This window comes from Panthera uncia, chromosome B4 (genome assembly GCF_023721935.1).
Source record: "Panthera uncia isolate 11264 chromosome B4, Puncia_PCG_1.0, whole genome shotgun sequence".
NCBI classification, from domain to species: Eukaryota; Metazoa; Chordata; class Mammalia; order Carnivora; family Felidae; genus Panthera; species Panthera uncia.
The window spans coordinates 112,782,871-112,796,590 of NC_064809.1; the positions used below are offsets into that span (position 1 = coordinate 112,782,871).

The window sequence follows — 13,720 nt, forward strand, 5'->3', positions numbered from 1 at the left end:
CTCTGGTGACTTTGTGAAGTTGCCCTACACCCCTAGGCTGCTTCCCTTCCAGTCCTCTTTTTTTCTAGAAGAATAAACGCTTGGGTGTTCAAACCACCATGTTGGGGTCTCTCGTACTATCCACCAAACACAGTTCTTCACTGAAATAGAATCATAAAATGATCCATACAAGGTCATAGATCAGGGAAGGGATGAAGGTCATCAAATGAGCCCAGGCCTGGAGGTCAGAAAGACTCTTTCTGCTCTTTGCTATGATAGTTGTGTCTTTAGCTTGCTTCATGAATTTAAGTAACCCACTTAACCTCTATTTACTCAAGTTTCCTCATTTAAAAAAAATAGAACTTCCTCCCACAGAGCTATGATGTCTGAATGACATACACATGGGAAAGTCCTTTGAGCTGGTGAAACCATTCATCTTTATTTATAGTTAGTTGTAGTAGTGATGCTCTATGGAACAATCCTTCCATTATCCCATTTCCTGCCAAATGGGTTCAATTCTAGACTCCCATGTCCTGGGCAGTGGTGTTGACATTAAAATGAAACCAGGGTGGTTAACAGAGCTAGAATTGTTGAACTGGAGAACAGAAGTTGGGAGAGAAACGGGCATTTAAAAAGTCTTCAAATAGAGAGGGAGTTGCAAAGAATGATCGGCTGTTTTCTATAACCCCAAGGATAGCCTGTGATTAGGAGAATAAGAATTTCCTAGTTGGGTACTGTTTTAGAGCTGGTTCCCTAGAAGCAGATATTGGTATTCTTATGTGAGAGATTTCAGGATAAGGATGTAAGGAAGTTAGGGAAGCAGGTAAGAGCCAGGGAAAAAGACAAAAATGTAGGCTCAGAGCAAGTCTAGCCTCAGCCCGACCCCAGAGGAAACTCTGGAGCCTGAATAGCACCAAGGAATCATGCCACTTCAAGGCAAGGGGACCAGGCTTGTATACCCTAGTATCAGTTGGTCACTGGTGCAGACCACTCCCAAGAGGGAGGAGAGAGCATAATCTCCCAAGCATCTCTCAATGAGGAGGCCCCACTGGCCAGGGACAATTCTTGAGAAACGGTGCAGCTGACGTTGGATAGTGGCCAAGACTTAACAGCAGCTGAAGGATGGGTGTACTGGCCCAAAGAACGGGAGCTGGTGGTGCACCCCAGGGTCTCCTATAGGAACAGAACACTGAAACACTAGAGTGGGTTATGGAGGAAGCATCTGACTATTTCTCTAGAGACACTGAAAAATAGAACCAACTCACCTGTCTGGCAGAGTCACAATAAATGGGTTTGCCATGAAGAGATGGGTGGATGAGACACCTTCACAGATTATAGAGGGCTGCATGTCTGTTTTCTGCATCCTGAGAATTCAACTGCAAACCTTGGAGAAACGAGAATGGGTGGGACTCAAGAGCTCCATCCGGTGAGTGGCCACAAACAGAGGAGAGAGATGAGCCAGGGATACATTTTCTCCTAATTCCTTCTTCTTACCCCTGTAATCATTGCCTGCTGTCACAGGCAGTTTGGAATGACCATTAACACAGCAAGCTCTATAGTCAACCCCCTCTTGGTTCAGCTCTTGGGCTAGTTAATTAAGTTTCCTAAGCCTGAGTTTCTCCATCTGTAAATAGGGACAGTTCTTGTGGCAGAGGCAGCTGACTGGTGCCAATTCACAGGGGAAGCCCATGGCTGCCCCATCAGTAGGAAAATACATTTCCAGTCCCCTTACAGCCACATGTGTCTTATGCTCGCCAGTGGAATGTGAGTGGGAGCGATTGTCTCTCGTCAGAGCGGTTAAAAAGTAGACGGCTCCCCCACCAACTCTTTTTCCAACCAACAGCTGAAAGGAGAGAATTCTGAAGCCCTTAGAGGAGGGCCGAGGCTTAGGTGGAAGGAACCTCAACTCCTACACTATACAGAAGGCTGCCTGCCCAGGATTACTCAGAAGAGACTGAAGCAAGGGAGAAATCAACTTTTTGTTACGTTAAAGCACAGTGATTGAGATATCTGTAAAGAATTTTAGGCCCCTCAATAATCACCATCCTCTTCTCTCATAAAGTACCCAAAAATGAACATAGAGTCTGGGTAAGGTCAACATGCTGATGTTTCTCAATATTTGGTTAAAGAATATGCAAATGGGGCTGAAAGACAAAGCCCATAGCCACTGTTAAAATCTGATATACAGAAACTCTGGGTCACTGTTGCTTAGCAACCTGGCAGATAATCAGCACTTACAATCGTTAGTTATGAGTATTAACGGAGAAGGGATGTAATTTTTTATGGAAACAATAAAAAAAAAAGAAATAGTTAATTGAATGCTTATTGTGTACTAAACAGTGTACTAAGAACTTCGTTATGTTACTCATTTGATTCTAACCATAAACCAATTGAGGTATGGATATTATTATCTCCATTTTATGGACAAGAAAGCTGAGGTTCAAAAGATTAAGTAATTTGCTGAGTTAGTAAGGGGCAAAACTGGATTTGAATCCAGGTCTGTTCAGCCCCAAGGCCTGTGTCCCTTCCTCTCTGCTACATAACTGGTTCCAAGGCTGCCCCTCAAAGCCCAAGCAAGGGCTCCAATCACTGAAGATAATCTAATCACTAAAAAGCCATAGCCAGATCCCTACCCCTTGGTAGATTTTTTTTTTTTATCTCCCTAAAGTCAAAAGGCCATCCAAGATGGAAAGGTTGTTCTAAGCCATAATTTTATAGGTCATCTTACTGTGACATTTTCCAATCTTGTCTTGATTTCAACCCCTCCCCATAAATCAGCACATCATGGAAGAAGAAGAACCAGAAAGCTTATAAGGGGCTGAGCTAGGAGGGATAAGTGATTTTTGCACCAAGTTTAAAGATGCTGTCCTCAGAGGTCCCCTCTGACTTCCCCTGTGAGCCCTTGGCTTCTGTGATTTTCACCATCACCCTTCAGAGCTGAGGTTTCTGGCTGCCAGACATCTCTACACAGGAGGGTGACCCAGATAGGCCCTTGGGCCAGCCCCATAAACCAGATGGAGACAATGTTCCATGTCACCCTGGCAAAGGTAAAGACCTTCGTAGATCATGAGTATACCTGACACAAGGTGGCCCAGTGTGACAGACGGGGAAGATAGGGCTGGACCACTGCTGACAGTATGTGATGGGGGGTTTGGAGTTGGGGGTAGGGGCCTAAAGCACTGTCTCTTCCTAAAGATCGGGGGCACTGTTCTCCCCAGAGCAGACTGGACATGCCTTAGGTGATCCACGCTTTCCTATTCCGACATTAAGCCTCCCCGGCATGCTATACACACAACTTTGTGTCAAGGATAGGTGCTCTCAATGCTAGATTCTGATCTTATTTCTTAGTAGCAACTCAAGGCAAGGGGAACAAGGAAAATGTTATTGACACTCACACTTGGCATTTCACCTCGTGGATTTCTCCACAGCACTGGGATATTTGAGGGTGTTATTGAATCACATTTCTCTTCACCTCTGGATTCTGAACCAATGGAGAAACAAAACACGAGAATCAAAGATCCCAAGAACGGCGTTCTTGCCGAGAAAGCTGGTTTGAAGACTTGGTTGGGATCCAAGGCCAAAAGAAAAGTCTTTTCTTCCCCCCAAGGATTGAAAGTATGCACCGGTCCCAGGGCGGGCAGCAGTGGGACCCTCAAACGCAGGACTCGGCAGAGCTGGGGTCGGGGTGGGGGGGGGGGGCAGTGCGGATAATGGGTGGTGCTCAGCAAGATCCACTTCATGCACCCTCCCCACTTTCCCAAGGAAGACAAGAAAGAAGGGTCCCAGCCCTTTGGGGAGGGGTCCTCTATTCTGTAGGGATCGTGAGGAGTGGGGCACACAAGCCTGCCTCCCAACAGACTGCTGAAGACAAAGAGAAAGGATCTTCTAATTTTGGAGGCGGTATAGAAACCCTGGAAGCCCCTGTGAATGAAAGCCAATCTGGACTTCTGAATCAACCACACCATCTCCATCTGTCAGCTGCCCCGGGTCTCCTTTTTTACACCAAGAAGCTGACTAGCTTCGTAACTCTTGGCTGAATAGCTGAGACACACAAGCGTCTACTGATCCAAATTGTCTCTGTCAGAGTCCTCCAGCCTGCGCCCAATGGCTGTTTGTCTGTGTCCCCTCTCCTGAAAGCATTATGCAGCCCTAAGTGGAGCTTGACATTTCCAAGTATTGCTTTTCCTGAATTTGCTGCATTTTCCCTTCTTGGGGTAATAGATGGGCTGCTCTGCTTTCCTTCGCTGCAGACACAGCTCTGTGGTCGCTGGAGCTCCAGAATGCATTAGCAGATTAGGCAGGGTGAAAATTACAACATCCTGGGCTCCACATGCTTTTCTGATTGGTGTGGTGTTTTCCAATCTGCTAGCATTTCACAAACAAAACATTATTTTAATTACTTTTGGCTATACTGGTGGGTCATATTTTTCTCTGCCTTTTTTCCTCCTTGGTCCCAAAACCCCTATGCCTGGTCACTGCACTGTCTCCTATAATGACACACTCTAGTTACAAGGAGCACCATAGGAGGCCAAGGACAGGGCCTTTCTGGTCCCATTTCCCGGACCTCGGGATCTTAAGAAACTGTTCTGGCCTAGCATTGCCCTGTGAGGTTGTTTGGGTGCCTGAAGTGTCAAAGATATCTAAAATGGGCTTGACTCACCAGTTTAGTTGATTTGATTTTCTACCCCCCATAAATGACCTTTTACTGAAAATACTTGTGCATTTCAAACTGAACAGTTGCCCAGGCAGGGTGGAAGGTGCCAGGAGAAGCCACATAAGTGCAGGGGTTTAATGCGGTGGGTTCTGCCTTGTTGTGCAACTGCTGTCTTCTTGACAGGCCAGGCTGCTGCAGGGGAGTCAGAGAGGGCCAGATCACACAGGAGCCAACAAGAATTGTAGGCAAATATCCTTAGGCTGAATACTTGCGATGGTTATCTTGAATTTGTCTCCCTTCCAGAAACTCCACAAAACAAAGAAGGATTTTACATATATGTGATCTCTGCTTCACAGATTTTTTTTTCTTTTCTTCATTTTAATGAGGAAATGTCCTGTAAAGAGTCTCTAAAACACCCCCTTAGCCCACCCAAGTTCAGACCGTTCCCATCTCTCACCTAGATTGACCTCAGTTCTCCCCTCTTGGCTCTTGACCTCCAGCCCTCCCTCCCACAGCTGCTAGCTTCAGTCTCCTAGTGCCCGGTTTTAATCATGTTTGTCTCCTGGTTGAAACTTGTCGGAGGCTCTCCTTCCTGCATGGAGTACAAGTGCCCCAGGGCTGGTCCAAGATCCCCCATGAAGCAGTGCGGACTTAACTTTCTGAGCTTCGCCTGCTCCCCAGCACTCACCCTCTGCACAGAGTTCACTCCGCATCTGTTCAATAAACACCTCTGCTGTGCCTGGACAGCCCCCAGCTCCTTCTTCTCTCAGAATCCTTCCCTCCATTCTAGGCCAGCCCTAAACGCCACCTTCTTCCAAAAACCTACCCTGTCCTTCTGGGCAGACATACTTTCTTTGGGTGTTGATGGGGAAACACCATTTTCCATTCTGTTCTCCATCCATTTGTGCGCTTGTCTCAGCCTTCTCTTTGAGGGCAGTTTCTCTGTTTATCTTGTATTCCCCTCAGCCCTGAGCACAGTGTCTTACACTTAGTAATGGCTCAATAAATAGTAATTGGATAGACTTGGAGTTGGAGTAGTTACTTTAGTAATCACGTGCACTGATCCACTATCTACGCAAATATTTTGTACCCTACGTTCAGAAACGATATCCATTCAAAATGGCATCAAGGTGGGAAGCTTCTGCTCTTCAGTTTTTATTTTTTATTATTTTTTAATGTTTATTTATTTTTGAGAGAGAGACAGAGACAGAGTGCAAACAGGGGAGGGGCAGAGAGAGAGGGAGACACAGAATCCGAAGCAGGCTCCAGGCTCTGAGCTGTCAGCACAGAGCCCGACACGGGGGTCAAACTCACCAACTGTGAGATCATGACCTGAGACGAAGTCGGACGCTTCACCCACTGAGCCCTCCAGGTGCCCCAAGCCCTTCAATTTTTTAGAACAGCTTCTGTTTCTTTCATCAGATTTTAGGAGGCATAGGGACATGTGGGGGCTGGGGGGTGGGGTGGGGAACAGAGCCTAGCAACTTAGTGGGAATTTCAAGGGCTCTGAAGTTAGGTTTGAATCCTTGTTCCATCGTTGGCCACTCGTGTGACCTTGAGGAAGTTCCTCATCTCTTTGAACCTCGGTTTCTCACCTCTAAATGGAGACAAAACTACCTATTTGACGTTTATTTGTGAGAATATTAAATTAGAAAGTTTCTATGAAGCACTCATTCAGTGCCCAGTGTATAGCAGGTATAAATCATAATTCTCATAATCATCCTTATCCTAGCAGAAAATAAATTTCTATAATCATCCTACACTACTCATATTTTACTCCAGAATCAATCGCTGAATCTTTTAACGGGTATATATCGGGTACCTAGATACTTACCCAGCATGCTACTGACTGTGGGGGCGAGTAGAGATGGAGATCCAGAAATCACATATGACAAGACTGTGATCTGTTTGAATGGACAGTATCGGCATAAGAAGGTTTATTGACCTGTGGAATCAACAGGTTTTCAAACGCACATTCAAACGTAAAGGAGATTTACTTAAACCGAGGTGAGATGCGATATAATGTGACAATGAGAAGCCCCTGGGGTTCACTCCCTGCTGTCCTGACGATGTCCGAAGACTGGAGCATTTCTGTTGCCCTGGGGCTGCATGGGCCCCACCCTCTGCAGGTGCCTAGCCCTTCACACCCCCAACTCCTGCGCTTGGAAGTACCCCATGCTTGGCTTAGTGCTCTTCTGTCATCACCTTGAAACTCTTCATGCTGTTGTAGCAGGCTGCACATCTGCATGTTGTGCTGGGCCCCACAACTTACGTAGCCAGTCCTGCTTATAGGAATTGAGGGGTTATGCTGACTTCATTTTCTGCACATCATGTGCTCATAAATATTTCTGAAATGAGTGAATTTCACTTCCACAGTCGTATGGGTGACCAATGCTCATACGTCTGCTTTTACCTAAAGTTTTACACTTGGAACGCACAAAGTTAGGTACATCCGTGCCTCAGACTTTGAATTTTGTCAATAGGACATTTACAATCTTCTACAAAACCTCCACGCAGAAGAAGCAAAGAGAGAGGCCAGAAGCTGGGTGACTTCTCCACCTCGGTGGTTAACACCTGAGCTCTTTTTATACATGTGGTATACATCCCATCACACTCCAACACACACACACACACACACACCACTCACGTGCACACACACGTCTTTTCCTGAGATTGTTTTGGGACCAACTGTCACTCTGAAGTAAACAAATTTATAGCACATATCTAGAAAGCAATTCAAGTACAATCTACGAAATCTGTTGGAATAATAGACAAGTAAAAGATATATTTGAAAAGACATGCTGACATACATTTCTTTGTTGTGGCAAAATACACATAACACAAATTTACCACGTTAGCCATTTTAAAGCTACGGCTTAGTGGCGTCAGGTACATTCGCACCGTTATGCTACCAGCGCCATCATCCATCTCCAGGCCTTTCCACCACCCCCAACTCAACATCCAACAATAACCTCCTATTCCCCGCTGCCCCCCAGCCCCCAGTAACCACTGTCTACTTCCTGTCTCTACGAGTCTGACCACTCTGAGTACCTCGCATAAGTAGAATTGTGCAATATTTGTCCTCCTGTATCCATCTTGCTTTACCTAGCATGTCTTTGAAGTTTACCCATGTAGTAACACGTGTCAAAATTTCATTCTTTCTTTAAAATTTTTTATATGTTGATTTATCTTTGGGGAGGGGTGCAGAGAGAGAGGGAGAGAGAATTTGAAGCAGGCTCCAGGCCCTGAGCTGTCAGCACAGAGCTGGACGCGGGGCTCGAACTCACAACCCGTGAGATCATGCCCTGAGCCGAAGTCGGAGGCTTAACCGACTGAGCCACCCCGATGCCCCCAAATTTCATTCGCTTTAAAGGCTGAGTAATATTCCACTGGCAGTACATACCACATTTTCTTTATCCATTCATCTCTCAATGGACATTTGGGTTGTTTCAGGTATATTTTTTAAAAGAAAAAGTCATAATATTCCCTGAGAGTTTTTAAATTTTACAACACGCAACATGAAGTTTTGATGATGCTGGTGGCCAATTTGTCTCAGCACCAGTGAGCTAGCAGCCCTTCTTTCCCACACAGCCTGGGAGATCTTCTGTGATCACAAAGAGAAAGAAAGCTACCAGAAAGAAAGAGGAAAAGGTAACCTCTCTGGAGATAAACTTTTGGTCCAACCGGGGTTTACCAGCATTGTCTCAGAATGTCCATCAAATACATACACTCCCAGCAGGAACACGAGCCTTAATAAAAGGACACAAATGCGTTCACCAATGACATTCATCAATGTCAGAGTGACAGTCTTATACACTGGAGGTCATTTCCACATAACCCAAATGAGTCCCACCCAAATCATAGAATTAAGTTTGCCTTGAAGCTGACTTGGGCAAGTGAGATATGGAGCCTCTCTCTCATCTAGGAAAATTGTTTTTTCATACCCAGAGCTTGTGGTATATGTGGGATGGGGTACAGATTGCAAGAGTCGATGTAAATACTCACATCTGTGGCTTATCTGTTATGGAACATGCCAACCTTGTTACCCTATTAGATTTACCCAAGTCAATAAAAGGCCTCAACAAACCAAACAACAACCCAAACATTGAATAACAGTGTGTGCTGGAGTGTGGTGATAGCTCTCCTTTTCTATTTCCCTTCATTTGTCACATATCCATAGAGCACCTACTATACATGTGCCAGGAACTGTAGAAGTGAGCAAGATGGGGAAGGAGGTTGTACATGTATGAACAGTAAGCAAGCAAATAAACAGGATGACTTCAGAGCGTGTCATTCCTACTAGGGACCTACTTGGGGACATGTGACAAGGAGTGGCTATGGGAAAGGAGAGTCACTGTTGACCAGGGCATCAGGGAAGGCTGTCCTTAAGAGGAGAGCCTGGAGCTGAGACCCAAGGCTAATAGGAGTAAGCCATAGAAGGAGCTGCAGGGAAGGCTTTCCAGGCAGAGGAAATTGCAAATGGTAAGGTCTACATCTAGAAAGAGTTCGGTGTGTTCGAGGAGTGGAAAGAAGGCAGACAACCACGGCAGGACGCGATGGTGGAGGAAGGAGGACCGTGCAGGCTCAGGGAAGGATTCCCACCAATTAAGGGAAGCTGGAGGTAGATGATGAGCAGGAAAATGACCGGAATTACTTATTTAAAGGAGTGCTCATGTTGTAGCTGCCGGGTTGAGAAGGCAGCATGTGAGTCTCTGCTTTCCCCTTTCTTTCTTCTGGGAAGATCACAGGTTGCAGAAAGTTCAGCCTCGCCTCACCTTCACTCAGCAGGACCTCTGTCAAAGTCTCAAGCCAGATGCTCTGTCTACTGTAGCACGAGCCCCTCTGGAGGTGGCAGCCTGGGGGGACATCTGGATGCCTTTATCAGGAGCTGCCCTGACTCATTGTTGGGTCTTTTGTCTTGAGTATTCTGTTGCTTCACACTTGCCTTGGATAAAAATGGGGAGGAAGTTTTTTGTCTCCGAAAGAGCTCCTGAGGGAAATGACATGAAGGCCAGAGACTAGAAGTGCTCAGAGGGAAAATCTTGGCTGGTGGCCCTTTCTAGATGAGTGCACACCCTGCACCAAGGATCAAGCAAAGGCAGAGGGTCATTTCCCAGACTCCTGGCCTGCAGTAGGCAATGATACGTTGGGGTGAGGGTAGAGTCGGCTGGGAGGGTGAAGCTTCATTACTTCCTTCCATGTTTTCGATAGATGACATTCATATCCAAGCATCAGAAGAGAAATCCAATTTGGAAGTAGAGAATGAGAACTCTGGGGGTGGTACCTGAAGTCACAAAAGGGAATGAAGAATCTCGGGGCATGTATGTGGAATAACAAGGGAAGACCAAAACCTGATCTCTAGAGACATCGACATTTCATAATGAGCAGAGTAAGAAGAAACACAGAAAAGGGGAAGAGAGGGCCAGGGGAATAGGCAATGACCAAGGAGAGTGACAGTCTTTCAAGGAAGGGTGTGGCCAACAGTGCGAACCAGAAATCCAGGAGCCCCACTGCAAACGTGGCTGGTGGTTCAACCATTGGCTGGTACTCACTGTTACCCAGGCAACGGCATCCTGTTCTTTGAATAGATCTTGCTTTGTGTGTGGAGGTAAGGGGGTGGGGAGGAGGGAGAGGGAGATGTCAGAGGTATACGACACAGAACTGGCAAAGGTTTTCCAGTGAAGATTGACCTCAGCAAAGTTCTGTAGAAATGGGCCAGTTGCCAAGATATTGCAGAAGAAAATATTCCAGACAGAGGAGGTGGAAGGGGAGCATCCTGGCAACTGCCAGTCACCTAGTATGCCTGGACTGTGGGGTGCGTGTGGGAAAGTCACGAGAGATAAGGCTACAGAAGCCACCAGTGTGAGATGACAACAGGACTTCCAGTCTTATTAAAGAGTTTACATTTTCTTTCAAGGCAATAGGGATCCACCAAGACATTTTAAGCAGAGGGCTGTTATGATTAATTTTACATCTTGGACCGATCACCCTGGCAACAGAGAGAGGCTGTTGCATTCATTCAAGGTGAAAAATTACAAAAGCCCGTAGCGGTGAGGGTGCATTTGTGATATATTGGGGAAGATTTGCCAGGGCATTTTATACTTACTGGCAAAATTAGACACTGATACCCTAAGTCAGGCTCAATGACAAAGACTGCTAGTAACAGAATTTCCAGTAATTAGCTGGGCACGTGGCTCACCAAAATAAAAACTGCATCTCCCACCTTCCTTGTAACTTTAGGGGCCATGTGACTAAGTTCTATCCAATAACTTAGAAGTACATGAGTCTTAATCTGGGAACCTTCTCTGTACATTACCCACTACCCACCCTTTGCCCCTCTTCATTATCCTTTCCTCCTTCCTACTGAAAGTGATGACTGGAACTGGGGCAACCATCTTGGACCTTGAAAGGACCATAACCTTCAGAATACAGGTCAAACATAGCAGAGAAACAAGACAGAAGGAGTCTCTGGGTCCTGGAGAGCTGCTTGGAGCAGAGTAGCCCTATCAACCTGGGAGCACCTACCTGGAGCACCTACCTTTCATGGTAGAGATAAACTTTTTTTTAAATCTCATTTAAGACACTGTTATATTAGACCTATTTTAACTAATAAAGCTCTCATTTTTAGCTGTTCATAAAATCCCAAATTCTGGGAGCCATTATTCTATACCACCTCTCACCTTTTAGCATATTCCCCCTTTTGTCTTCTAGTGTCTTGTCTTTTTTTTAAGTTTATTTATTTATTTGTTGAGTGGGGGAAGGGGAAGAAAGAGAGAAAGTCCCTAGCAGGCTTTCCGCTGCCAGCACAGAGCCTGGTGTGGGGCTTGATCCCACAAATCGTGAGATCATGACCCAAGCCGAAACCAAGAGTCAGGCACTCAACTGACTAAACCACCCAGGAGCCCCTCTAGTGTCTTTTTTTGATCCTTGGCATTGAACACACAGGCCCATACCTAGTAGGTGCTCAATAAACACTGAAAAGGAGGAGGAAGAGGAGGAGGAGGAGGAGGAGGATTCCTATCCAGAACTGTCTTCTTGTTTTCAGACCTTGTTAATCATCAGATCAGAAGAAATTTGCAATGTAAATTTCATCACACAAAATAGTTAATGCCTTGCCAAGCTACACCCTTCCCAGGAGTGTAAATGAGGAGGGAGGAGACTCCAGAAAGACTCTGACTCTGTTTACCTCACATGGGGACATGCAGCCTTGAAAACACTGACTCATCTGCTCCTGGGGCTTCCTGATTTGTAAGAGTTTGCAGCAGGAAGAGGAGGGAAGACAGCATCAGGGTAAACATGGAAAATACCTGTGGCTCAGATTCAGGAGAGGACTTCGGCTGACTCCACCTTCTCCCCAGAGCCTGTGCTGCTTCTTTGCGGTAAATATCTCAGTTATAACAAATTAATGTTTCCTACACTTATTTGTTCAATATGTCTCCTCTACCAGAGCCCTAGTTCCACCAAACTCAAGAACCAACCCTGCCTTCTTCACCCTGGTACCTGAAGCACAGAGGTGCTCAATAAAATACAGGTTGAGAAGGGGCGCCTGGGTGGCTCAGTTAGTTAAGCGTCATGAACTCACAGTTCGTGAGTCCAAGCCCCGCTTCCGGTCTGGTGCGGACAGCTCAGAGCCTGGAACCTGCTTTGGATTCTGCGTCTCCCTCTCTTTCTGCCCCTCCCCCGCTCGTGCGCGCGCTCTCTCTCAAAAATAAAAATTAAAAAAAAAAAACTAAAAAAAATACTGGTTAAAAATAAATGAATCAACCTTTTCAGGCAGAGAGGAAAGAGATTAACAAACAGAATCAGTCAAGCTGTACATGGGAAAAAACCCTTTGCAAGTTTGAAAGGAAATTACTGTATTGGTAGATAAGATTATTCTATGGATGAGCCCAGGTAGGAGTCTGGATCCGGAGCCAACTTCTTTAGTTCAATTCCCATCCACCCAAGTAACCTCTCTTACCCAGTGCTCGAGGAAATGCGAATGATTTTCAATATTCACTTAAAATCAAAGTGAACAGTAAGTCAACTGGGAGCAAGGGAACAGGCCAGTCAAAGGCTGTGCCCAAGGTCAGACAGAAATGAGTTTGAAATTATCGCCTGGGCCTGGGGTTGGGGACCTGCCTGGACGAGGCAGGGCCCAGGGCTGAGGTGGGTGGGGAGAAGAGCGGGTCTGCCCCGAGGGGAGCGGGTACGGGGGGAGGGCGCCCCCTGCCGGGGGTGAAGGAAAAGGCATCCGCACGCGCGGCGAGGCGATTCCCCCCCCTCGGTCCCGAACCTCGGGAGTAAACGCCAACTTCTTCCAGCGAGAAAAGGTAGAGGGGACGAAAAACCGACTCAAACTCCTGCCGAAGAGACGTTCTTCACAAGCCTTTTTCGATCCTCCCCCTTACAGCCCCAAACTTCCCCCGCCTCAAGGGGAAGGACTGCGATTCATTGCAGATACTGATCGCCCGGGTCCCAGGAAGCTGGATGCTCCCCACTTCCCATCCCTCGAATCCAAAGAAAGAAGAGATCGCTTGGGACGATCCGCAACGGCAGGTCTTAACGGACCCGCAGGACCCTCGTTTGACCACGACACCTTCCCCTTCCTGAGTTCCTAAGTGCAGGAGCAGGATTCCTTGGGCTGGGTCTCCGTGTAGGAAGAGGGACTGAGTGCGGCCTGAGCGCCTGGCTCTGGTCCTGGGGGCACACGGTGGGGCAGCCCCGGGATCGCCCAGGACACCCTTGAGGCTGAGAGTCGGGACCCCTGTGCCTCCAGGAGATGGCCCGAAGGCAGGGAGGGGAGCTCAGGGCCAATGTGGGGGCTGAAGCCCGGCTCTGTTCCCCGCCTCACAAGCCCCCCAATCTGGTCGCTCATCTACAAAATCCGGAGGCTGAACTGGATGGTGGTCCCAACCCTGGTAACTCCTGATCTGTTGTCCTTTTTTAGACCCAGACTGTGTCAGTGGGGGGAAGTTGGAGAACAGAGGACGATTTGGAGCGTGAACTAGAAGAAAACAATGGGTGGGACCCACTGACCAGCTTCTTTCACAAGAAAGGCTTAGAGGGCCCTCGAAGGAACTGGTCTGTCTTTATTGAATCGGGAGT

The 13,720-nt window shown here is 46.9% G+C and overlaps 1 long non-coding RNA gene across 1 annotated transcript; it reads right to left on the reverse strand.

The window, feature by feature from the left end:
- Positions 1–309: 309 nt before the first annotated feature.
- LOC125920328 (uncharacterized) lies at positions 310–12,350 on the reverse strand. The gene is made up of 4 exons (XR_007457021.1): positions 11,941–12,350; positions 6,468–6,537; positions 1,245–1,363; positions 310–574 (listed from the first exon to the last, which is right to left on the reverse strand). It is a non-coding gene; the product is annotated as an uncharacterized LOC125920328 (long non-coding RNA).
- Positions 12,351–13,720: the final 1,370 nt, after the last annotated feature.